Genomic DNA, 26,131 nt, shown 5'->3' with positions numbered 1-26,131 from the left:
ATCAGTATGGATGGATGAAATCCCACTACTGACCCATACTATACACTCATTACTGAATTATTCAGTTCCCTGTGCACTGATTTAGAGGCATTATTCAGCCAGAGAGCAGGGATTTGCATAATAATTGTTTGGTTATTTCCAAATAGCCATACAGTGACTATGCAAATTGTTCTCATTAATAGACTCCCATCAGACTTTCTCTGAATTCCCCTATTGCTTTCACAACTCTCCATGGACATACCACAACCAATTTGAGTCCCTCAACTTCTGACCCAAATTCTCAATAGCACTCTCTCATTACCCCTGTTTCTCCTTGCTCCTTAAAGGAAAATTTTGTCTGACCCACCTAGCACACACACACCCATCCCAAACCATTAAATCTTTTTAAAATAAATTGTATTAAAAATTAGGGCAATATATTGTGACAGGATAGGGAAAGGCTAGAAGCTGAGGCTGTGTAAAATAAAAACCAATTTAAAAAGAAGCCCAAAACTCAATACAAATCCAAAGCTGCTCTGTAGTTCAAAACAAATTGGTTAGCTCTTTACAATTTTTATTTTTCATTTCCTCTTGTGACAGGGTGGAGTAGGCCCTGAGGCCCCCTAATGAAGGCCTTATGGCCTTTCCACACCCCACCCCAGAAAAGGATAGTAGAGAGGTCCTCTGAGCTGCTGAGAGTGGCTGTGTGGGAAGCAGCCAATCTGGGCCCAGCACACTAGTATAAGAAGAGCTTCAGGGCCAGAGCAAGTGCAATTCCTTGATTGAGCTGGGGGAAAGTGCATGGTACTCTGGGCTGCTTGCTGGGAATCCAGCAGGACAAGGCCCTGAGGTAAGGGTGAATAACATGCTGGAGTCATGGGGAAGTGGCCCAGGGAATTAGAGTAGCAATGCAGTTTATTTAAAAGGAGATGGTGGATGGCTGGTATGTATAGGGTCCCTGGAGTAGAAGGTGGGCCTGGGTCCCCCCTGTCAGCCACTGGAAGGTGGTCTGGACTTTAAGGCACCCCAGAAGGGGGACTGAACTGTAGTGGCCCAGCTGAAGAGCCGGGGCCAGAAAGGTCCTGAGAGGGTAAAGACATTGCCTTCAGGGAAGGAGCCCTGGGGCACTGCTCTATTCTGGAGCAGGGACAGCTTAAGGGATACATTACAGAGGGCACTGAGAGAGGCCTCTGTTGGACTTTTACCCTGAAAGGAGTTTGCTTTGCTTTTATCTCACAGACAGATTGTGTATAACTTGGCCAGAGGGCTGAGTCAGTGAAGGTCCACCACAAACAGGTAGAGAAAGAGTACAGGCACATGTGCTTCACCAGGGAGTGCTCATGAGAGGTGAGTGCAACCCTGGTACACCTCTATTTTATTTCCTCTGTATCCTCATGGAGGATAGGTTCATCAATAGTCAGGGATGCAACCCCATGCTCTGTATGTTCCTAAGTCTCTGACTGCCAGATGTTGGTACTGGATGACAGGGGCTGGGTCACTTGATTGCTCTGTTCTGTTCATTACCTTTGAAGCATCCAGCATGACCGGATACTAGACTAGATGGACAATGGTCTGATCCAGTATGGCCGTTCTTAGGTACTTCTGGTTCTGGATGGGGCCACAAGATAATAGCTAAAATAGTCAGTGATGGTTCTAGCAATATGTTCAACACACTTGGAAAATGAAAGTACTTTCAATCTAAGGACTCAGTAAATTTGGATAGCTGGAATGTGCATTCATGCTCTTAAGTGCTTTTCCAAATTGAACCTTTAAAACTTTTGAGGTTTACACTTTACTAAAACAGACCCCTTAAAATTTTACCAAATCCCCAATAAACTATCATCTACTTTTTTTCTTTTCTCATCATTGTTCAGTGTAATATTTGTATCACCTTTAAAACCAGCTGTCCTGTCTGATTCCTTGAATAATGTCCCAATTTGATGCAAGAGATTAATATACTGTAAAATATAAATAAAATAAATCCTTGTTTCTGCAAACTCAAATATTCCACACCATAAAGACATTTAAGCATCAATCCTGCAAGCACTTACACATATGAGAAACTTTAATCAATGAGATGATTCATGTGATGAAAATTACTCACGTGTGTTTACAGGATCAGGCTGCTAGCCACATGTAGTAATGTGTTCCTAATACAGATTTCTATACATAGAGTGAAATCCAAACCCCATAGAAGTCAATGAAGGTTTTGCCATTGACTTCTATGAGGTCAAGATTTCACTGATACTATTTACCATGTATGTGTTGTGGTATCTTTAATGATTAATTATACATTTTCCCCTAAAAACAAGAGTGTACTCTTGTTTTGACTCTTTGCTTAGTATTAAGCACAAAATGTATCAGCACACCTTGCCCTTGTTTTAATCCAGGTAATTTCTGTCTAATGACTAGACTTCCAGTAAAAGAAAACATCCCTGGTCTGGAAATAAAGGGAGTCATACAAACCAGGCAATTAGAGCTGAATTTTTAGACCTGCGCACATCCGTGATGTTCCCCTCTGGTGTTATCTGGACCAGTGATCTGCTAGGTCATTCCAATCCTTGACTCTGGGAGCCAGCCTCACCCTGCTCTGCTGTGAGAACCCCCACTCCTGAGCTGTTCATGCACAGCCTCAAGCATGTAAACTGCTCCTTGGATTGTGCAACCATATGACACTAGCCAATATCTCCAGTCCCAGACACAACCCTAGGAACCTTTGTCTTGCAGTGTCCGGTTATGCCTGACGGACACTGCAAGCTCATATGAGTTCATCATTTTAACAAAGAATTTGATTTGTACCAGGCTTATTATCCCAGGGGGAGCCTCTGACACACTTCAAACCAAACACACTGCTTCAGGCAGAATAAACAAACAAATGTATTAACTATAAAGATAGATTTTAAGTGATTAAAAGTCAAAGCATAACAAGTCAGATTTGGTCAAATGAAATAAAAGCAAAATTCATTCTAAGCTGATCTTAACACTTTCAATGTCCTTACAAACTTAGATGCTTCTCACCACAGGCTGGCTGGTTGTTCTTCAGCCAGGCTCTCAGCCTTGATCAGCGCTTCAGTTGCTTGGTGTGGTGTCTGTGGATGTAGGTGGAAGAGAGAGAGAGCATGGCAAATCTCTCCCTTTTATCGTGTCCTTTCTTTCCTCTTTGCTTGTCCCCCCCACCCCTTCAGAGTCAAGTGAGCATTACCTCATCGCAGTTCCAAACTTGCCAAAGGAAGGGGGGGGTGACTCCTTCAAGAGTCTAACAGCTTCTTTTGTTGCTGCCTAGGCCAGCGTCCTTTGTTCCTGTGAGGCTGGGCTGGGTTTGTCCCATACCTGCCCTGATGAGGTGTGAACTGCCTCTCTGTTGTTGGAGAGTTTTTGCCTGGGCTTGCTTTAAGCCATGCGGACACATTTTCAGTCTCAGAACTATATACATGAAATTATAACCTGTAACATTATTGTAACAACCACGCTCAGTGGATCATGAGCCTTCTGAAGACACACAACATGCCAAACTTTGCATTGGATACCACAAAATCTTTTTATAAAGATGAACATGGGGTGTAGGGTGTTCCCCCGAGGTGCAGGACAACACAGCATCTCGAACCTACAGCTATCAAAGACTATTAACAAAACAGTGAAGTATTTTGACAAGTCTTGTCTTTCCTAGCCTCCTGTTGACTCTGTGTTTCCATACACCGCGGGCTGAATTACTTCCTACTCATTGCCCTGTCCTATTATTTTACCTTTGCAATTATAATGCCCCGCTTCATTACCCACATCCCACCTATTCAGTTGTTTCACCTTAGTATAGTAGCTTATCCTAATTCTATCCCTCTGTATCTATTTACTTACCATCTCTTATCACATTTTCTGCTTTTTATCATAATGGCCTATTTCACTGGCTTCTATCATGTCACACTTTTTAAAAAACTCTCCATATATTTTTGTTGCCATATCTTTATTGTACCTTGCATACATATGGTATTAAAATGAGAACAATCTCAAGGACAAATATAGTTTACAGCAACTGATTCTCCAGATAGTTACTTCTGCTGAGGCAACTTAATAATATTAGTATTTCTACAGCACCAAAAGTATTTTGAGCACAATACAAAACATGCAGGAAGATTTGTCCCCTGGCCTGAGGCGTTTACTATCTAAACCAGACATCAATAGTGCAGTCCAAATGAATTAAACATTCACAATAATATATATTAAGTAACCCATACACAAAAATCAATTGGTTATGAACCCTGGGAGTCTCCTAAATTGGCAGTTTGTTCCTGGACACAAATCTACAAAAAAAGAGAAAGTTTGCTCATAAACATGTTTTGTTTCCTGCTTTTTTCTGCAAAGGTTTCTCACTCATATTTCATTGTTCATCTTCTGCCATCCAAGTCTTGAAGACTAGAGGGAGGGCAAATTCTTCCTCAGTAACATTTTTAATTTTCCATATTTTGCAATGAAATGTAAAAAAAAAATATTTTTATAAATACTGAATTTTTTGGTGGGAATCTCTGGTTGATTTAAGCATAGCGTTCAAACTGACCTTGATGTTCCTGTATCTGGATGTACATATCAGATTGGTGTACGCAAACAATTGGTTCTGCAGTGGAAAGATCTCTTCTGCATCTGGGTTCAGATGATGGATACCCCACATCCATTTTCCCTGGGTATATCTTGCTGAGACAAGTTGTGCTTAAACAAGACCTCGGGGTCACCAGGCCAGATTTCAGTGATGCAATCCAGTTCAGATCTTTGCAGATTTTGGCATGCAGAACTCCACTTGAAGGTCCATGCCACAATATGTCAAAAAGCAAAGTATATTTGATTAGCACTAAATTCCAGATGCTTCTTGCAGCACTCCGATATCTTTTGTCCCCTTGACACATAGATCCACACAGAAAAGGAATCAAAGCTCTTAACTGTCTGTGTGAAGATGCACTGTATCTCCTTATTCTTATTTAACTTCTCTTACCCTTCTATCCCATCTTTAGGTAAGCACTGGAATAAATTGCCTAGTGAGGTTGTGGAATCTCTGTCATTGGAGTTCTTAAGAGCAGGTTAGACAAACACCTGCCAGGGATGGTCTAAATAATACTTAGGCCATGGCTACACTTGCAAATTTGCAGCACTGCAGCAGGGTGTGAAAACACACCCTCTCTGGCGCTGCAAATTGCGGCGCTGCAAAGCGCCAGTGTGGTCAAAGCCCCAGCGCTGTACGTTATTCCCCACAGGGAGGTGGAGTACGGACAGCACTGGGAGAGTTCTCTCCCAGCGCTGGCGCTTTGACTACACTTAGCGCTTCAAAGCGCTGCCGCGGCAGCGCTTTGAAGTGCAAGTGTAGCCATAGCCTTAGTCCTGCCATGAGTGCAGGGGAGTGGACTCTCGAGGTGCCTTTCAGTCCTATGATTCTGTGAGTAGAAATTGGAAGAGTTGGTGGGGAAAGCATCCAAGTAGCTTTTTCTCTTGTATTCTATTCAAACATCTTTCCTCCTTAAAAAAGGCACTTTAGATTGCTAAATTATTGTTTCATATGAATTCTTGACAGACCTGTATTCAGAGTTCTAAGGGCAGCTGTTACTTTGGCCTGGTCTACACTAGGCGTTTAAATCGGTTTTAGGAGCCTAAAACCGATTTAACGCCACAACCGTCCACACTAGGAGGCACCTTATATCGATTTTAATGGCTCTTTAAATCGGTTTCTGTACTCCTGCCCGACGAGAGGAGTAGCGCTAATATCGGTATTAACATATCGGAATAGGGTTAGTGTGGCCGCAATCGACGGTATTGGCCTCCGGGAGCTATCCCACAGTGCACCACTGACCGCTCTGGACAGCATTCTCAACTCGGATGCACTGGCCAGGTAGACAGGAAAAGCCCCGCGAACTTTTGAAATTCATTTCCTGCTTCCCCAGCGTGGAGATCTCATCTCATCAGCACAGGTGACCACGCACAGCTCATCAGCACAGTTAACAATGCAGTCTCCTGAGAATCGAAAAAGAGCCCCAGCATGGACCGCTCGGGAGGTAATGGATCTGATCGCTATATGGGGAGATGATTCAGTGCTAACAGAACTGCGTTCCAAAAGACGAAATGAAAAAGTATTTGAAAGAATTTCTAAGGCTATGACGGATAAAGGCCACAGCAGGGACTCCGTGCAGTGCAGAGTGAAAGTTAAGGAGCTCAGACAAGCCTACCAGAAAACCAAAGAAGCAAACGGAAGGTCCGGGCAGGTCGAAAAACATGCCGCTTCTATGCTGAGCTGCATGCAATTTTAGGGCTGCGCCACAAGTACCCCACCTGACCGTGGATTCCGAGGTGGGGGTTGTAATCTCTGCCATGTCTGAGGATTATGCAGACGGGGAAGATGAAGAGGAAGAAGAAGAGGAAGACCTCGCAGAGAGCACACAGCACTCCGTGAACCCCAGCAGCCAGGAGCTTTTTATCACCCTGACGGAATTACCCTGCTCCCAGCCCTCACAAGCAACTATTCCAGAGAATGACGCCCTGGAAGGGAGCTCTGGTGAGTGTACCTTTGCAAATAGTGCAAATTCGGAATAGTCCCGTAGTGTAGACGTACCCTTAGAGTGCTTCCCCAGCCCTTTCATTCTGGTTAATATTCATGTCTGATAATGACAGGTTTGAAACCCTTTTTAAAAAAAAAATCCTGAAAAGTCGATAATCTGACCATTAAAAAGGGATTTACAGCCTCCTGTTAAATCAGTGGGGTTTGGAATAAGTTTGCATATATGTCTATGCAAAGATAAATAGAAGAAACATGTTATCTGAATTTAACAGAGCCAAGACTATCTGAAAGTCTGTATATGTCCAGATGAGTCTCCACAAGCTAGTCACAGGGGCCATCTACACTGCATACTCCTTAAGGTGGCGTGTAGAGTACATACACTGTACACTCCCTAGCATGGGTATAAATAGCGGAATAAACAGTGAGGCACTGCTTAGGTGAGTAAAGGCACGCCTGAACTGTTAGGGTATGTTAGAGGCTGCTGGTCCGGTTTTATACCATACAGTCCTCTTTTTGGCTGGTTCATCCTCTGTCCAGTATAGGGACAAAACTAGACTCAGTTTTCTCTGATATCTGACACAGGACACAATTTTGAACTGAGCACTGCTCTGCCCTCACTGGCATGACCTCATATGCTTGCTGTGTGCAAAATCAGGCTGGTCAGGGCAAGGCGGACTGCTCTTGAAAATGGCATTCCCTGTGCAGTGTGACCTCACATGCCCATGTGTACAAGATCAGGCTGGCAGGGCAAAATGCTCTTGAAAGTGGTGTCCCCCCTCAGCGTTACCTCACATGCATATGAGGTTGTGGGAGGTGGGTCCACACCATTTCCAGGAGTGCCAGAATGTCTGGTATTCCAGGCATGTGTGAGTGGCCAGTGTAGGGTGTATACCCTACATAGCTCTCTACATGCCCAAGCAATAGCTTCGCTGCCTAAACTGCTACTTATAGTTCCTCTGCCTTCCCACTGCCAGATTCTTTCCCTGCATCAGTGAAAGATTCCATCAGATGGGGAGGCAGCAGAGCTGCCTTTCCCCACTGCTTCCCCTCTTCCAGAGCCTTGCATGATGTATGTCACTGCACATCGCAGTGTTGGTGCAGCCTGCTTTTCATTGCAGCGTGTAGCTATACATACTCTACTCACCGCTGCCAGAGGCATGCAGTATAGATGTGGCCACAGAGACATTCTGGGAATGTAATCCAAATTAACCTAAAGTGTGAATTTAAAGTGGATTAGTTAAAATCACATTAAACCTCTGTGTGGATGCTCATTTACAGAATTAAGGTGGCCTTAATTTGATTTAACTTAATTCACTTAGTTTCAGCAGCACAATAGCAAAGTGAATTGAGCAGAGCCATGGGTACTCCCTCTGACATTTTTCACATGGTACACACAACTGCCCCCCCCCCGGTCCATTCCCAAGGCTCCCCACTGCCCCTCTCCAGTTGGTTTCCCCTTGGGGACACTCACTGCAGCTCCCAGTACTTATAGCAGGTCTTAAGGCTGTCACTGAGCAACTCCAGCAGGCAAAGAAGAGGAGACACAGGCTTCTGGAAGCAGAGCTAGGCAGAGCTTTTGTGCATGAGCCGGTCCCCTGGCAATGGCAAGGAGGCGATGCACTCCACACACCACTGCCTACTCAGGTTTGGCTCCTCTGTCATGACAAAGGGGTGGTGGGGCCAAATTTGAGTGAGTGGCATTGCAACCTGGCCCCTGGGCATTGCAGCATCACTCAGGTTTGATGATTTGGGGTTTTTCCCCCAAATCTCAGTGGTGAGTCTTAAGAAATGGAGATCAAATGTCTATTAGATCATTTACTTCATTGCCCTGCCAATGCAGGATTGTTCCCTAGACCACGTACTTCAGTGTTTTATACACTCTCAGTTAAAACACCTCCAGTGAGGGGGCTAATAGAATTTTTTTCCTCATAATCAGGCAGTGTCTCAGAGAGATTTTGTTATTTGCTTGCTTGTTATTGCTGCTTGAGGTCCATGCTTGTTGGCTTTTTAAATGCGGGGGTTGGGGGGATTTGTCATGAAATTGTTCACTCTTGTAGGAAATTACTGTCTGACAAATATTTCCACTTATCTGATAGCTCAAGCTCTTGGAAAGCTTGAGCTCCAAATATGGAAAGTGTAAAGATTTGATGTGTAAAGATAACACCATTCCTGTTCAGCAAATGTCACTATATAATTAACAAAATCCTGGTGGGATACATTGGCTAGTTTCTGCATAGAAAACCCCAGTAAATAAGTTGTTTGCAGAGTCCACACTGAGCATTTTCAAAATGTACCTTATGAGGTTAATGGTTATCAGGAATCCACACAAAATAAATATTTATTTTTATTGCAGTAAAGCCTATAGACCAGGACCCATTGTATTAATTAAGCACTGTACACATAATGAAAAGACAAGCCCTGACCAAAAAGAGAGCTTCTTTTGGTCTTTTTGTTTCTTTAAATGGATTGAGTCTAGTGCCTTTTTATTTTAAATATAAACCACTTTATATTGATTAGATTTTCAAATAGACAAAAAAAATAAAAATACAGATGAAAGACAAATACAAAATCTCTAATTAGGGGTGTTTGATTAAATTGCAAGTAAGTATTTTTCCTCACCCAGTAAATATGGAATTGTGTTGTGTGTATGTATCAAAAAGAATAAATTATGGTGTGGTATAAGGATTTATAAGCAGTGTGAATGGGGGGTGGTAAAGCAAACAGATATTTATACAGGTAATCTGAAACAAGTTCTAATAATGAACTAGGTAAAGCAAAACAGAAATGTAGCCGTGGCACCTCCTTCACCAAACCTTTCCCTGTCCTCCTTAAGAGGCCAGTGACTAGCAGTTATTGTGGCTGTCTTTTTCAAATGTGGTGCACTGGTGGAAGGTTCTTTATGCTCTTTCCCTCCACACCCACACAGAGCAAGTCAAAATCTGACCCTAAATGACTCATCCAAGATTAAACAAGTGATCCAGAAAGTCAGGCTTGTAATTTGAGAGCCAATGGCTTCAGGCCTTTGTCTTAATCCACTAAACAGTGCTGCCACTCAACTCAAATATTGACATTCACATTGTGTACTTTCTGGATGTGTTGCTATGATGAGTGGAACAGACAATTCAGGATCAAGAGGAAGATCCTGTAGGTGTGACAGACCCATATCCTGATTTCCTAAACCATAGTCTGCTTGCAAGGTAGAGAGCAAGATCCCTGAGACCTTCCCTCAGGATGTGTAAGAAAGTAGGGCAGCTGACCCCAGTTTTCAAAAGCACATACCGACTACCTAGTAAGGGAGCTATTGCAGTGTGGAGAAAATTACCCTCTTCTGCCTAAAGAATTACACCAAACACATGTGCTTTTATCTAATAATTTTGTGTGTGACCCTTGTTTTGAATACACAGCCCAAGTGACTTTCACTTTGTGTTGACTGTGAACAGGGCCAGCTCCAGAGCCCAGCGGGGCAAGCACCCGCCTGGGGCGGCCCTTTCCCGGGGGGGCGGCAGGCTGGGCCGGCGGACCTGCCGCAGTCATGCCTGCGGGAGGTCCACCGGAGCCCCGGGAGCAGCGGACCTGCCGCAGGCACGACTGCGGAGGGGACGCTCGGCCGGCGGCTCCAGTGGACCGCCCGCCGGCATGACTGCGGACGGTTCGCTGGTCCCGCGGCTCGGCTGGACCTCCCGCAGGCATGCCTGCGGCAGCTCCATCAGAGCCACCGGACCTGCGAACCGCCCGCAGCTGCGGGAGGTCCAGCCGAGCCGCGCGACCAGCAGACCCTCCGCAGTCATGCCCGCGGGAGGTCCGCTGCTCCCGCGGCTCAGGGGCACCTCCCGGGCATGACTGCTTGGGGCGGCCAAATTTGTAGAGCCGCCCCTGACTGTGAAAAAGCAAGGCCTTTTTCCCAAAAGGGGGGACATGGAGATATGGGATGATGTACTTGAAAAGGGTCTTCTGTTTGTGACAAAGACTGTGGAACCGGGCTCTCCTGTGGTTGCCAAACATAAAAAGGAAAAATATTGTAGCTACTTTGCAATATAAGTTATATTTTTGTCATTTGCAGCATGAAGACAGACAAAGTCAAGAAGAATATGATGCTTAAGTGAAATGGCATTTGTAGTATGCAAAGCTGATGAGAAATCTAATGAAAATAAATTGTTTTCCCAAAATCCTAGTCAGTGAAATTTAAGTAAATCATATTATAAAGGGAAAGGATTTTTGAAACCTAGGATTATTAAAAGATAAAAACGTACATGTATTTTTACATAAAAATTTGAAGTCTTGTCCTCATTCTTGTTACTCGTATGCCTAGTTTAAACATTCCTGAATCTTACAAACTAATTTAACTACAATGCAGGAGGACTAGTGCTGGAGTAATAGAGTATTGATTGTACAGTGTTCGGAGACAAAAAGCTCATGTCGCTGTACTTTATATACATTCATGATGTTGCATCAAGTGATCCAGGTCAATATTCTTTGCCAAATATACCCAACCACCTCCATACCTACTGGTGATTTGATTATGAAATATAGAATTTTTGGAGGGGTATGATACAGTCAATCTTGCGTTAAACTAAAATGTCAGTGATGGAACTGACCTTCAGGGCGGGGGGGCAAAAAACCCTAAATGTTCCAACACATTGCAAGTGTTTGTGATTCATTTAACTTTATTTCCTTGCCAGTTATTAATATAAAGAAAATGTTTCATAGAGTTGCTGGAAACTTATGTAAAGGTGAAATGATGGGCCTGATAGGCAGAATTCACATGCTAATAGACACTAGCACAAAATTTGTGTGTGTGTGTGTGTGTGTGTGTGTGTTTAGATATGAAGCTTGGTTGGAAGCCCATTTTTAAATTTCTAGCTGAAAATAGAAATGAATAATACTCTGCACTAATACACAGCAATGCCTTCCAAAATACTTTAAAAAAACGAATCAATCAGAACATGGGGCAGATTCAGGCTAAAGGGGCCTGAAACTCTGCCTTCCTCCCATTCTCAATTCCTACTTATTCCTCTAACATTAGACAGCCTAGCCTTACCCAGCAGGTGACCATCCAGCAGCAATCAACCATGCTCTGCATTACTGCCTGTTGTTCAGCTTCATGTCTCATCTCATTGCTGAATCCAGGCTCATTCTCACAGATCCTCTCTTAATAAACCCTTGGGTTTTCAGGCTCTCTGAATCTCTTTCTCTATTTTACAAGCACTTTAAGCCAACATTTAGGTAGTGAGGGTGAGGGATGGGTGTTGGGGAGTGGGGTAAACTGCACCAGGTACACACCCGTGCTCACGTTTCCATGAATAAGGCACCAGCTGATATCTCCAGAGGGCCATGGGACCAAGGTAGAATACAGACTGGCCCACTGGGATTCCTCATCCCCCACAGGTGGAAGGAGGTTCTACCACTTAGTGCCAGGGTGGGACACGAGGATGAGAAAATAGAATGTGTGGCGCACAAGTGTGTACAGGTGCTTCTGAGGCATCTTTCGAAAACAAACTGACTGAAGATCACAAAGCCAGCTTGGGGTATGCAAAGGGGGCGTCTGGGGAGAGGGGGTTGCGGGGAAGGGGCCTGATATGCCTGAAGCTAAAAAGGTTAGTCAGAGGTGACTCGTGGGAGGTGCGCGAAGGGCCAAGTGCACCTCCAGCAGGGTCAAGTGCCCCCCAGTAAGTCTTCCACAGTATTATCTTAGTAGAATAAAGCAAGCAACTGAGGGAAAACTAAGGGAAGCGGAGGCTGGATTTTGACCTGGAAGATCATGTGTTGACCAGATTTCCACCCTAAGATTGGTCATCAAAGAGACTATTGAATGGCAAAAGCCGCTTGTAATAGTCCGGTACGGGGGCCGTGCCCTCTCAGGGGCCGCCGGGAGCCAGGCCGCCTCACTACACGGCCTGGATCAGTCTTCAGGTTCTGAAGGTCTCAGGGGCCCGCCCCTCAGGCAGGGGCTGAAACAGAAGGCACACAGTCACTGCAATGGGCCCGGCCCTCAGGCAGGGCGGGGCAGCAAACGCTAGTTCCAGGCTCAGACCCTTTCTGCAGGCTGAGCGGTAACACAGTCCATAACCCCGGCCCTCAGTCAGGGCAGGGCGGCAAACCGGCTCTCAGCTCCGGTCCTCGCAGCCAGAGCTGAGCATTCACCAAGTCAGCAAGCCCGAGCCCCAGCTCAGGGCTGGGCACCACACAAGGATCCAAGGGGCTCAGGTCCTTCCTGCAGGCTGAGCACCACAAAGTTAATGAGCTAAGCCCAGGCCCTCAATCAGGGTGGGGCAGCAACACAGCAGTTCTAGGCTCAGCTCCTTACAGCCGGAGCTGAGCAGTACTAATAGTTCAGGGCTCAGGTCCTTGCCTCAGGAACTGAGCAGTAGCATCAGTCTCAGGAAGCCCAAGCCCTCAATCAGGGCGGGGCAAGAAACAATAGTTCAAGGCTCAGATCCTTTTAGCAGGAGCTGAGCAGTAATACCAGTTCAGGGCTCAGGTCCTTGCCTCAGGAACTGAGCAGTAGCACCAGTCTCAGGGCTCAGGTCCTTACTTCAGGAGCTGAGCAGCGACATCAGTCTCAGAAAGCCCAGGCCCTCAATCAGGGCGGGGCAATAAACAAGAGTTCCAGGCTCAGGTCCTTATAGCAGGAGCTGAGCAGTAATAACAGCCCCAGGGCTCAGATCCTTGTAGCAGGAGCTGAGCTACAACAATAGTTCCGGAAGCCCAGGTAAGTGCAGGCTGCTCGGCCGGAACGCTGGTAGGAGGGGGAGTCTGCCACCCGTGAGTGGGGTGGCAGGGGGGGACACAGGCCCACCCACTCCTCTGTGTCCCAGCCCGGGGCCCTAGCAGCGGCGTGGATCCGCTGCAGTCAGTGGGGATCCTGGCCGCAACACACTGACATGGGCACGTCGGTGCCCTCAGCCGGACAGGGGTCGGCTACCCCCGGGCTACACTCCATCTCCCCCTCCTCGGGTACCTGCTCCCCGCTGGGCTCAGCAGCGGGGTCCCATACCATGGGCTCCTCGGCGGGCTGAAGACGGTCTAGGTCGGGCTGCTCCTCCGGACGCGGGTCAGGGCAACGCTCGGGCTGCTCCTCGGGGTATCGGGCTCGGGGCAGGCTCGGCCAGTTCACCTCGGGATACCTGGCTCGGATCAGGCTCGGCCCGTCTACTTCAGGGTACCGGGCTCGGGGCAGGCTCGGTCCATCCACCTCAGGGTACCTGGCTCGGGGCAGGCTCGGTCCGTCCACGTCAGGGTACCGGGCTCGGGGCAGGCTCGGTCCAGCGGGAGCCCGACCAGGAGCGTCCGTCCTCTCCGGCTGCTGGGCTCCAACTGAGTGCTGAGGCCGGGCTTTTATACTTCCTGTCCCGCCCCTTGACTTCCGGGGGGGCGGGAACAGGTGGCAGTGGCTCCGCCCACTGAGGGGGTTGTTCCGGTTCCTCTCTCTCAGGGGCCGCCGGGAGCCAGGCCGCCTCACTACACCGCTCATAAACATAGATTTTTAGAAAGCATTTGACAGCCTCCTGCTCAGTTGTTTACCCCACACCAGCCCTGAAAGGGTTAGGGAAGCCAAGGAAAGGACCAATTAGTGTGATAGGCCCCACATGAGGGGATTACGCTGGAGAAGCAACCCCTGATTGGAAGATGAAGATCAGCTGAGCAGGTGTGGGCTGGGCTAGCACAAAGCCAGGAAGCTGGCAACAGAAATGGTGGCAGTAAGGAAGTCTGCAGTCATCCTTTGTGCATTAGAGAGAGAAAGAAGTTACCCAGGGAAAGAGTAGTACCCTGGAGCCTGGCCTGAGGGAAGGGTATGCCCAGAAGAGAGAAGGGTGGAGAAGAAGCAACTCAGGGAGAAAGCAGCCATGTCGGAGACGTAGCAGACTTTGGCTGTGTGTTGTAGGGTCCCTGTGCTGGGACTTAGAGTAGAGGGCAGGCCCATGTTCCCCTACCAGTCACTGATGGAGTGGCATTACCTGGACAGCAGGTCCAGTGAGACTCTATACCCAGGAAGGGGAAGCCACATAGTGACCAGGCCAGAAGGCCAAGTCATGAAGAGTAAGTTGCAGTTCCTGGGGTAAAAGAGAAGCCCCAAAGCGTGAGAGAGGACAATGGGTTGAGAGACTGCAAGAAGAGGCATCAGAACTGGAAAAACACTAATCCCCAAACAGCCAGGAGAAGGTATCGCCTGTGGTAAATGAGTAACCCATCACAATTCTCCATCATAATTCACTGTGAAACATCTTGACCTGTTCTAGTGTGTCAACAGAAATAATTATAATAAAATTACATAAAAGTACAGTTTACATGGTTAAAGTAAATGTACACTTGAGTGAAAGGTCAAATTCTCTCACCTCTCCAGTTTGGAATTGCCATTGACTTAATTATGCAATAAAGCATAGACAGATACAACTTGCCACTTAACAAGGATATAGATTTTGAAGGATATAGATTTTGCTGGCCACATAGCTTTTCTAAGTGACTGTTCAACCAGCACGCAAGTAAAAACCGAAAGACTGTCCAGCCATGCAAAAGTGACGGGGTTAATAATGAGTAATAAAAAAAAATCTAATGAGAACCCCAGCAACCCAACTCAAGCATTACATTAGAAGGAAAAGGAGTTAAGTCACCTACCTTGGCAGTAAAGGGCAAGCCCATGAATATCTCTAGAAGGAAATAATTTCATGAATTGTCCTGGAGGCAGCTGAATTCACCAGCTTAAATATGATTTGGTCATTAAAAAGTCTACACCTTTAAGACCATGCTACAAGTCTTCAAAATCAAATGTTGTTCCTACCTTAACATATGGATGTGAAATCTGGAAATCCACCAAAGCTATAGACAGATGCCTTCCAAAGCAAATGCCTCAAAAATACTGGTTATGTCGAAGTGTTCAACAACCCCTTATCTCCTAAGTTATCCAGAAAAGAAGATGGAAATACCTGGAACATGCATTTAGAATGAAGCCAGAGCTTCTGCTATGGCAAGTATATCATTGGGCAGCTGGAGGAATACATCAAATGAGCCAACAGAAAGACTCATTCCATTGAACAGTACTCAGCAAGGGAAAACTTATGGGACTTAACACAGAGGACATGCAAACCACAGCCAAAGAGAGAGAAAGATGACAGAGCCTTGTTTGTGCCCTAAGTGATGTCTGGCAGCATAGCAAGGATTCAGATTCTCCTATTAATTGGAGACTTTAAGGTCAGAAGGGACCATCATGAGTAGGGTCTTACCAAATTCACAGTCCATTTTGATCAACTTCATGGCCAGAGGGTTTTAAAATTGGTCAGTTTCATAGAAACATAGAACTGGAGGGGAGCCCGAGAGGTCATCTAGTCTGGTGGTCTCCAAAGTGGGATGCGCGTACCCTAGGGGGTGCGCAAGACGATTCATTGTGGGCCACGGCAGGAGGAGCACTGCCGGAGCAAAAGGGCAGTGTGGCAGGAGGAGCACCGCCGGAGAAAAAAAGAAAAGGGCGGCCGGAGGAGTGCCGCCCTAAGATTGGCCAGAATGATGCCCCTTACAGTGTGCTGCCCCAGGCATGTGCTTCCTACACTGGTGCCTGGAGCTGGCCCTGCGAAGTATCCTGAGGGAAGAGTGGGAGTTCCACAACACGGAGGGGTTGACAGTGGCACCCTCACTCGTTCATTCGCTTTCAGCGTATTGCAACATATTGCAGTTTACGTGTGCCTGGTTCAGTGGATTTACGGATCACATTATCTAGTTTTAACTAAACTAATCCTCACAAAATGGACACGTGTCTTAAAAAGATTCCTACAAAGAAACCATGGATTGAAGATAATACTAATAATGCGAGCACAAGCAAACAACAAGAAAATGGCAGAGCTGACAATTCTCCTACTCCTAGTATGAGCTCTTCGTCAGCCACATGACGACGTAAAAAAATGATGATCTAATCAGATCTGACAAGAAGTCAGCCAAAAAAATTCGAAATTATCAAGAAGACTATTTGAAATATGGATTTACATCCACTATCGTTAATGATGAACCTCGCCCTAAGTGTATATTGTGCCTTGAGATATTAGCTAATGATAGTATGAAGCCATCACGATTAGCAAGACATTTAAAAACTAAGCATCCAGAACATGAAGACAAACCTCTCCAATTTTTTCAGTGATGTTTAAAGTCATGCGATACTCAATCCAGTACTTCACAAAATTTCCCTAAACTTAATGATAAATGTTTAGAAGCCTCTTTTGAGGTTTCTTACTTAATAGCGAAAGACAAAAAGCCACATACCATTGGGGAAACACTTGTTCTTCCTGCCGCGGTAAAAATAGATGAAATAATACATGGAAAACAACATGGCAACAAACTAAAATGCATTCCTTTGTCAGCAAATACTGTTGGAAGACGCACAGAAAACATTGCTGAAGATTTGAAGAAACAAGTATTAGAACAAATTACGCCATGTGGGAGGTTTGCTATACAGCTGGATGAAAGTACAGATGTTTCTAACATGTCTCAGCTTATGGTATTTGCTAGATTCTGTTTCAATAATGAAATACATGAAGAACTACTTTTTTGTGAGCCACTAAAGGAAAGATGTATTCTCAAATGTAAATGACTTCTTTAATAAAAACAATGTTTTATGGAAAAACTGTGTAAGTGTAACCACTGATGGAGCGGCTGCTTTGACTGGAATAAAGAAAAGATTCTGGGGTAAGGTTACAGAGATAGCACCACACTGGAAATTCATTCACTTCATCATTCATAGGCAAGCTATCGCAGCAAAGAAGTTGGAGCCAGAAGTGCACAAAGTGCTACAGGATGTCATCGATGTGGTTAATTTTATAAAAACGAGACCTTTAAATAGTAGAATCTTTACAATACTTTGTAATGAGATGGGGAGTGACCATGAAAATCTTTTGTACCACACAGAGGTTTGCTGGTTATCTCGTGGCAAAATGCTTAAAAGAATTGTCGAACTTAAAGATGAGTTACGCATTTTTCTTTTACAAAAAGACAAGTGTTCCAAATTTGCTGATCTTTTCTGTGATGACAAGTGGCTGTCAGCAGTATGCTACCTAGCAGATATTTTCAAAAAAATAAACACACTTAATGTGTCCCTTCAAGGTAAAGGTGATGTTTTAACAATGAGTGAGAAAGTAACTGCTTTTTGAAAGAAACTCGTGCTATGGAGAGAGCATTTTGAAAACAGATGTTTGGAAATGTTTCCATTGTTATGTGATTTTGTTGCTGAAAGCAATGTAAGTGTGTCACCTATAAAAACTCTCATATCTGCACACTTAAAAAACTTGGAAACAGAATTTTCTAACCTGTTTAAAATCTTCCAAACAAAGATTTTCAGTGGGTTTTGACCCTATTTGTTAAAAATATAAAAATGCAACACCTTCCGATTAGTTTGCAAGAACAACTGATTTCCATCTTCCCTGATGTCAATTTACTAGCAGAATTTCAACAAAAACCTTTGCATAATTGGTGGATGGGAATGAAAAATGAGTATCATGATTTAGTAACTGCAGTCAATGATGCACTTCTTCCATTTGGATCTACATATCTTTGTGAGGCATCTTTTTCAGATATGACAGCCATTAAAACCAAGGTGCGAAATAAACTGAACTTAGAACCAGACCTTCGAATCGCTGTATCACAAAGTGTTAAACCAAGATTTTCAAAAATAATGGAATATATTCAATCACGTTGCTTTCACTAAAACTATTAATAATAATAATAATAGTTTTAGTGAGAGCAACAAGGTTTTTTGTACTGTTAATAAATAAAATAAAATAAAAAATATTTTTAAAATATTGTTTATTTCATCTTTATCTTTATCCTTTTTAATTTCTGTTTTTGTGTATGTTTTATAATGTACATAATATATTAGTACAGTAGTACATGTATATAATTTATACATAAATAAATATACATATATTGGGGGTGCATGCTCAAAAATTTTACTGATATGGGTGCGCGATCAAAAAAGTTTGGAGATCACTGATCTAGTCCAGCCCCCTGCACTCAAGGCAAGACCAAGTATTATCTAGACCATCCCTGACATGTGTTTGTCCAACCTGCTCTTAAAAATACCCAATGATGGAGATTCCACAAACTTCTAGGCAATTTATTTAATTGTTTAACCATCCTGACAGTTAGGAAGCTTTTCCTAATGTCCAGCCTAAACCACCCCTTTCTACAATTTAAGCCCACTGCTTCTTGTCTTATCCTCAGAGGTTAAGAACCTCAGAGGTTCTTGAAACCCATTGTCTTTATTGTGCTGTTCTCCCTCAGACCATTCCTTAGAATCATGAACTCTACCATTTCATGATCACTTTCACAAAAGTTTTGTTCCACTTTCAAATTCTCAACCAGTTCCTCCCTATTTGTCAAACTCAAATAATGTTTTCAGATGTTTACATAAGAAATTTCACAGTGTTGTAAGCATGGGGGTCCCAACCCAAAAGATACCCAGAGATGGTTGTGATACTCCACCCACTGCCCCACAGAGCAGCCGTGCAGGTGAAGAGGAAGTCCTGGACTCACAGCTAGGAACCCCCAGCTGGGGCATTCCCAGCAGCAGGGGGAGATCAGACCCACCTTAACAAGCTTTCTCTGGCTGCAGAAACCTTCAGGGCTGCTGCCCAGCCCCAAAGATTCCTGCAGTAGGGGGAGGCACTCGGAGGTGGGTCTGATATCCGTCCCCTCCCCTGAGAGCAGCCATGCAGCGAAAGGCCAAGTCCTGTCCCTCTCCAGCCTGGCTGGAACTCACAGATAGGAGCCTCCACCTGGGGTACTCCCAACAGCAAGGAGGAGATCAGATTTCACAGGGAAGGGATTATTTCATGGTCCGTGCCATATTTTTTATGGCTGTAAATTGGTAGGGCCCTAATCATGATGATCTAGTCTGAAGGCCACAGAACCTCACCCACCCACTCCTGTAATAGACCACTTACCTCTGGGTGAGTTACTAAAGTCAAATCATGGTTTAAAGACTTCAAGTTACAGAGAATTCACCATTTACACTAGTTTAAACCTGAAAGTGACCTGTGCCCCATGCTGCAGAGGAAGCGGGGGAAAAACAAAAAAAAAAGGGTCTCTCCCAATCTGTCCTGGGAGAAGGCTCCTTCCTGACCCCAAATATGGCATTCAGTAGGACCCTGTTGGCTTTAGGGATGAATCGTTTAATTAATCATGCTACTGTTTCTGTAACATACTATCTAGTGTCTCGTATTCAACTGTGTGAAGCTTTTGGGATGCATTTTGTACTGCTAAACACTATGCAAAGTAAAATTTTGGAGCAGAACAGAGAGGAATGAGGTGGAGAATCTGCTCTCATATCTGAAGAAGTTAGAGTAGACAAACTCCTGTCCGACAAGATGTAATAGTAACCCCCATTAATTTAGAAATTATCCAGTTGAATTAAAGTTGTACTAAGGCCCTCAAGGCAGCCTTAATTTGATGAGACAAAGTAGCAGTAGAAATCTGAACAAAAAATGTATTTACCTGTTTTATCACTGAGGTTCTTACTCAGGATTTGGCCCTGCCTGAATACAATTTAATAAAACATATGATGTGCTAAAATGGTAGAGATTAATTCTGGGGTCTATTCTTGAAGGAAATATTATTATACTACATACTATATTATTTGATAAGTGTCACTAGTACATGCTATTGTGGTCTTTGATTATTTGGGGCTATGCTGGAAACAAGTGCAATATTATACATCTCTCTTTCAGGATAGCCTGAAATAAATAAGGACTACAAATATAACACTAAACTGAACTCTTTATTGAACAGGGTTTTTTTTAATGTGTTCTTGCAAATGAGGTACTGTGTAATGCTTAGGGATTTCAGCAGCTTTTGATCTGCTGTTATTAGCAACTTATCTGAACAGCAAATTACTTCATAAAATAACAAATTTTCTCTTTTTGCTGGTAGTGCAAATTTAAAGATAATGTATTCTGTACCAGCTCCCTAATAAGATAAAACAAATACTGGCATTATACAGTCATTTGGATATTTTACTGACTTTATATTCTGGCAATATGTTTCATGCCTCATTTACTAGAAAACTCATTAGATTAGTGTAACACCACCATGTTTTAATGCAATAGGTTCAGACTTCTTGTTCAACTTAGCTGAACCCTGCTTATTTTCTATGCTTTCATGCTTGAGTTGATAAATTGCATAAGTTTTACTCTTCTGTTTGCTCTGTTCTCCTTTACATACCATTTGTTGGTGGTTCTGTATTTTCAGAGAGAAGGAGGAGATGAAAAGCAAATTATCCCCTTGGGCTTGTGGAATAAAGTTTGCCTTTATGCGATTTGTCTTCTTAGTCAGGTTTTTTTTAAATATATTTTATTGAGCTTTCAATTTGTGACAAGAGTATACATTAAAGCAAACAAATGTCAATGGGAAGGAAAACCCAAGAGAAAACAATGGGGAAAAGTTGAACCCAAGCATCAGTTTAGTCATGATTTCAGATTTGATAGCCTAGATAAAATCAATAACTCATTTACATAGACAATTACTATTAAGATCAATACATGACACCATTATATATAAGTGAATTGCTAAAGTTCCTGTAAAAAATTTAAAGGAATATTGATTCTGTTTAATTATAAGTGGGGGTGTTTTAACTCAGTTTTATTGCTAAACTAAGCCCTATTCTACTAGGTAGAGCTAGCACATGCATTCCTTCAATCAAAGTGGTGTTAACCTGGTCCCAGATCTTTAAAGACAGTTGCAAAGAGAAGTCTAGGGTCATAGTGATTGCGGGTAGGCTTTGAGAAGGGGAAAGAATGCTACTCCCATGGTATCAACCTTCTTCTCCAGCCTCTTGTACAGGCTCCATACAGATGTCTTTTCATATATTTTAGGAGTGAGAGAACCGCAGTGTTGCCAACAGTGATGAAATGACTAAGCAAGAAACTACCATTCCCATAAACTCCTTCCTTAACTATCACTTTTCAGAGTGGACACAAAGGCGCATCCCCTTCCCCTGACCAGTCAAAGGAGGAAGCAGAAACTCTGTCAAGACCCTGACTCAGCAAGTAACCTTGCTCAGGCAGGAGCAGAGGTTGCACAGAAATTGGGAGCAGTGTGGGAGCCGAATTCAGGGGAAAGTGGCAGGGAACCATGTACACAGCAGGCTGCAGCAGGAAGCAAGGAACCGTATGTGGACTGGCTGTGAGCATCGGACAGCAAAACCAGAGTCAGGCCTGTGCAGAACCTATGGCGAAGCAACAGAGGCTTGGCAGGGAGCCAGGACAGAGTGGCCCCAATGAGACTTTAATGGAGTGTTCACCCCACACATCCTGGGAAAGGATTAATGTTGTCCTGAGATGGTAATTAACCTGCCTTGAGGGCGGACCAGGCCTAATTAGAAAAAGCCCTGCTGGGGGGAGAGCAGAGGTTGCTGCCATAAAAAGGCCAGTTGGAGGGGGGACATCTAGGGGAGAGGAAGTAGAGAGTTCCTGTTTTCTTGGGGAGCACCCTGAAAGAAGTCTGAGAAGCAGAGCAACAAAGATGCTCCAGTGGTAAACTGGGGAGCTGATTGGGGACGGGGTCCTGATAAGCTGTAGCCTGCCTGAACCCTGAGCAAGGAGAGGAGTAGGCCAGTTGATGGGATTGATTGACACCCCAAAGCCTGTGGTTAGACAAGTGGAAAATCTAGAGCAGTAGAGGCATGCCTGTGACAAGGTGGTTGCCAGCTGAGCCTGGCCAGGCTGAAGTTTTGGTTTTATTTACATTTCTTTGGTAAAGAACTCTGCATCCTTGGACTCTACAACTGGAGTAGGACAAAAGAAGGTGGGAGAAAGTGAGGGAAGAGGTCCTGCAACACCATATCCAGCCAGGAGGGGGCATGATGGGGTGGCAACTTTGACACAGGGACACACCACTAACTACTCCTAGCCTGCAAACCTGCAAGCTCCTATTTGCCTCTCACAGAGGCTGGACTGGAGAGGCAACCCAAGCACTAGGCCTGAGGAACTTTAACCTACAAGGGCCCACATAGGAACCACTATTGCTTTACTTTGAATTGCAACTATTTAAGCCATTGTACCTAGGGTATCTGCAACCTTCCCCTTTTTACTACCTCTTCATATAGTCATGTATCTGGTGGTTATTGGGACCCCACCTCTCTCTTCCTCCACCGCCTGCAGCTAGTGTTGATATGGCCTGGCATCTGAAGCACCTTCCGTGCTTGCTTCTAAGTCATGGTAGGTCTGGCATGCTTTTAATACCTTAGTGGTTTGTTGTACCACAATGCTGAGCAGCAAGTAATAGGACTCTGGCACTCCAGCAGAAGATCTCATTAAAATGGGATAAATGGCTACGTTCATAAGACTTGTGAGGGGGGGCAGAGGGAACAAACTCTGAGTGAGATACTCCACCCCTCCCCTCCAAGATACAGGAAAGAGAAATAGTGTCCGTGGGGAGCTGGTTAAAATGGGAGCTCAAGGTGAATAAGAGCAGGAGCAGCAGGTTGAGGAAAGTAGCCTAGCAACTGTCTATGAGGGGAAGGCCAGATAGCAGGAAGCCTGGTAGCAAGAATATGACTTTTGGCTGGCACCAGACCAGAACTATCTGGTTCTGGCTTCCATCCTGGCCGGGGGAAGGGCTTCAGGAGGAAGAAGAAGAGGGTGGGGCCTCATGGTGAGGAGGGGGTGGGGCCTCATGGTGAGGAGGGGATAAGGCCCACCTCAACTCCTCCCCCCTCCACCAGGAAGAGGCTGGCACCGCCCCTAAGGCTTAGGCAGGTGCAGAGCAGTGCCACAGGGAATCTGGGACAAATGCTGTCCCGGAGTCATTCAGCCCAGGACCAGGACTTGAAATGTACATTTTGGGACTGTCCCACACATTTAGGGACAGGTGGTCCCCTATTTCGTACTCTGGGCTGCATTGTCCCCAGGAATGGGGCTGAGAACTGTTTGTGTTTATCTTTTTTGTTATGGTTAAGCCATTCATACCTAAGGTATCTACACCATTTCTGGCAGCCCAAGTAAAGGAATCCTCTTACATATTCAAATTATGCGAATATTTATGGAAATTCCCCAAAGGCTGGAGCCTGAAGGGCCTTATGCTTGGAGGATCTACAGCTCTTGCCTCTGAGCTTGTGTTCACCCAGCACCTTACAAATGTCTAGCAGATTGGTATATCACAACAACACCCTGCATGGGGATTGGTTACAGTACTGATTGGGAACTAAATACTTCATGGTGTGGCTAATGCACTGCAGGGCCTTTCACAGGGCCTCATCCTCCCTGATTGAACTAACCTCATTATCTCTAGCTTGCTTCTTGCTTGTATATATAAACCTGCCCCTGGAAATTTCCACCACTTGCATCCGAAGAAGTGGGTATTCACCCACGAAAGCTAATGCTGCAAAACGTCTGTTAGTCTATAAGGTGCCACAGGATTCTTTGCTGCTTTCGCATGTAGGTCACTAGTTTCACTACAGCCCGGCCTCACCCAGCAAAGATCAAAACTTGTTCCAACCTAACGGATGTTTGGTGGCTGTGGTATGAGGCAATGTGTGTCCCATCTTCCATGTCACAAACTCGATATTATGCTTTGCCACTAGATGGTGAGAAACAGTTCCCACCCTGAAATGCTTACAGCGTGTCTGTGCAATGCCTAAAGAACTGGGGCCCCAATCTTGGAGGGGTCCTTTAGCAAGAGTTCCTGCAGCAGGAACATAAGAACGGCCATACTGGATTAGACCAGTAATCCATTTAGCCAGTATCCCGTCTGACAGGGACCAGATGCTTTGGAGGGAATGAACGGAAAAGGGCAATTTCAAGTGATCCATCCCTTGATGGGCCTATCCTCCATTAGCTTATCTAATTCTTTTTTTGAACCCATTTATACCTTTTGGCCTTCAAACATCCCCTGGCCAACAACGCATTACTTGTGATAAATTAGCAAGAGCTGACAATCCTGTAACTGTCTCTCTCACACACTAGGGGTTGGAGAGCAGAAATTCAAAACCAGAAGACAAGATAAATCAATCTTTAAGAAAAGCCCAAACTTTGTGACTTTGGAGAGCTATTATGTTTTTTTAAAAAAAGCTTTTGGAAGTGGTAACACTGGAGGAGGTGGAGATGGGGAAGTGCTGCTCTCTGTATACTATACTCTGCACTGCACTTAGGTTCCTAGGCCACGGATAATACAGCTCAAATATTTTACCTTCCTCTGGCTCCCCTCCTCAACTGCTCTGGAGCAACTGTAAGGGGCCCTGCCAGTGGCAGCATGGCTCTTGCAGGAACTATTCTGCCAAAGAGGAATACAACAGACAATTTCTCTCTGAGGCTGCTCCTGGTTCTGTATAGTGGCAAGCCACAGGGTAATCCACATCCCCCTTAACCCATCCTTACAGAAGGCAAGGTGCTGAGAAAAATCCATGAGAAGAATCTCATGCAGCTACCCCTGCTGCTTTTTCCGGCATCTCTTTGCCTCCAGCTCTCATGAAGAGATGTGCACAGTAGGTATTACTGGTTCACTGATTCCTTGTAGTAAGGATATATAGAAACCAATGAGGCGACCACAAAGGAAGAAACAGAATTATCACTGAAGCAAACAAAATGTCAACTAGATTATTAAGCAAACAGTGAAAATTTCCACATGTCCAAGAAGCCCAGTCAGCCATTATAGTCATTAAAAGTCCCTGAGGCCTCAGAATGTGGCATGAGTGTCTTGCTGGTAAGTGTATGCATAGCTAACAGTTCCAGGAATTCCATGGTTCTTCAGGCCTTGTGCTTGCAGACTGCCATGGTCCAAAAACACAGACCAGACATGGTGCTTGTCCCAAAAAAGACAAGCATCCCAAAATGCAGAATATATTGGTCAACAAATAGGAGGTGGGATGTGGGGAGGGACAATGAGATTGTATGCCAAGAATTTGTCAGTTACTCAGGGTTATTGTGGCAAAGTTGCCACCCCAACATGCCACCTTATGGTCAGAACAGTGTTATAGCCACTTTTGCCTCAGTTTCCTCCACCTTCATTTGGCCTACTCTGGCCATAGAAGTGATGTCGCCCTCCAGACAAGCCACTTTAGAGTCTAGTCCCTTCCAGTGCCTCAGTCTTTTATCAGACTCCAACAATATCCAAAAATTTCAAACCTTCATCCCAGCCAAGCACAGCAGGGCACCTCTTCCTCACAAGTATGCCTTAACTACTACAGCCAAATCCTAGGCTCCTGTGCCTCAAATAACTCCATTATCCCTGGGCCAGCACAATCCTCTCCTCAGACAGGAGTTGAGGCAGGCTGCAGCTCATAATACCTGTCTCCAGTCTGGCTTCCAGCTCACCCTGTGAGTAGTAGCCTGTTTGCTCTTCTTCCTGCTATGCTTCCTAAGCTGCTTCTCAGAAAGAGAACATTTTCCATTACCCTCTTCAGGTGGCTCACCCAGCTCTTTATGAATAACTCCCACAATTCTGCAGCTGGGTCTAAAAACTAAGGTGAGCCACCTGATCTTCAGACAACTGGGATTAGCTCTGTGTGTGTGTAGATGGGGAGAGGGGAAGAAATAGCTGAATCCTCCTCACAGGCTGAACTTTTAAGGGTCAGTCAGGCTATGACAGTTACATATAAGCCATGACAGTTCAAGTAAAAATGTGAACTTGGTAAATATATTGCTTGCCTATGAT

The 26,131-nt window shown here is 44.8% G+C and overlaps 1 long non-coding RNA gene across 1 annotated transcript; it reads right to left on the bottom strand.

Moving 5' to 3' along the window:
• Positions 1-4,058: 4,058 nt before the first annotated feature.
• On the bottom strand, positions 4,059-25,866 carry LOC123365906. The gene is made up of 3 exons (XR_006577819.1): positions 25,765-25,866; positions 4,529-4,764; positions 4,059-4,274 (listed from the first exon to the last, which is right to left on the bottom strand). It is a non-coding gene; the product is annotated as an uncharacterized LOC123365906 (long non-coding RNA).
• Between the last annotated feature and the right edge of the window lie 265 nt (positions 25,867-26,131).

This window comes from Mauremys mutica, chromosome 3 (genome assembly GCF_020497125.1).
Source record: "Mauremys mutica isolate MM-2020 ecotype Southern chromosome 3, ASM2049712v1, whole genome shotgun sequence".
Classification (NCBI taxonomy): Eukaryota; Metazoa; Chordata; order Testudines; family Geoemydidae; genus Mauremys; species Mauremys mutica.
The sequence above is the reverse complement of the archived record's forward strand: the minus strand, read 5'-3'. Positions and strand labels throughout refer to the sequence as shown.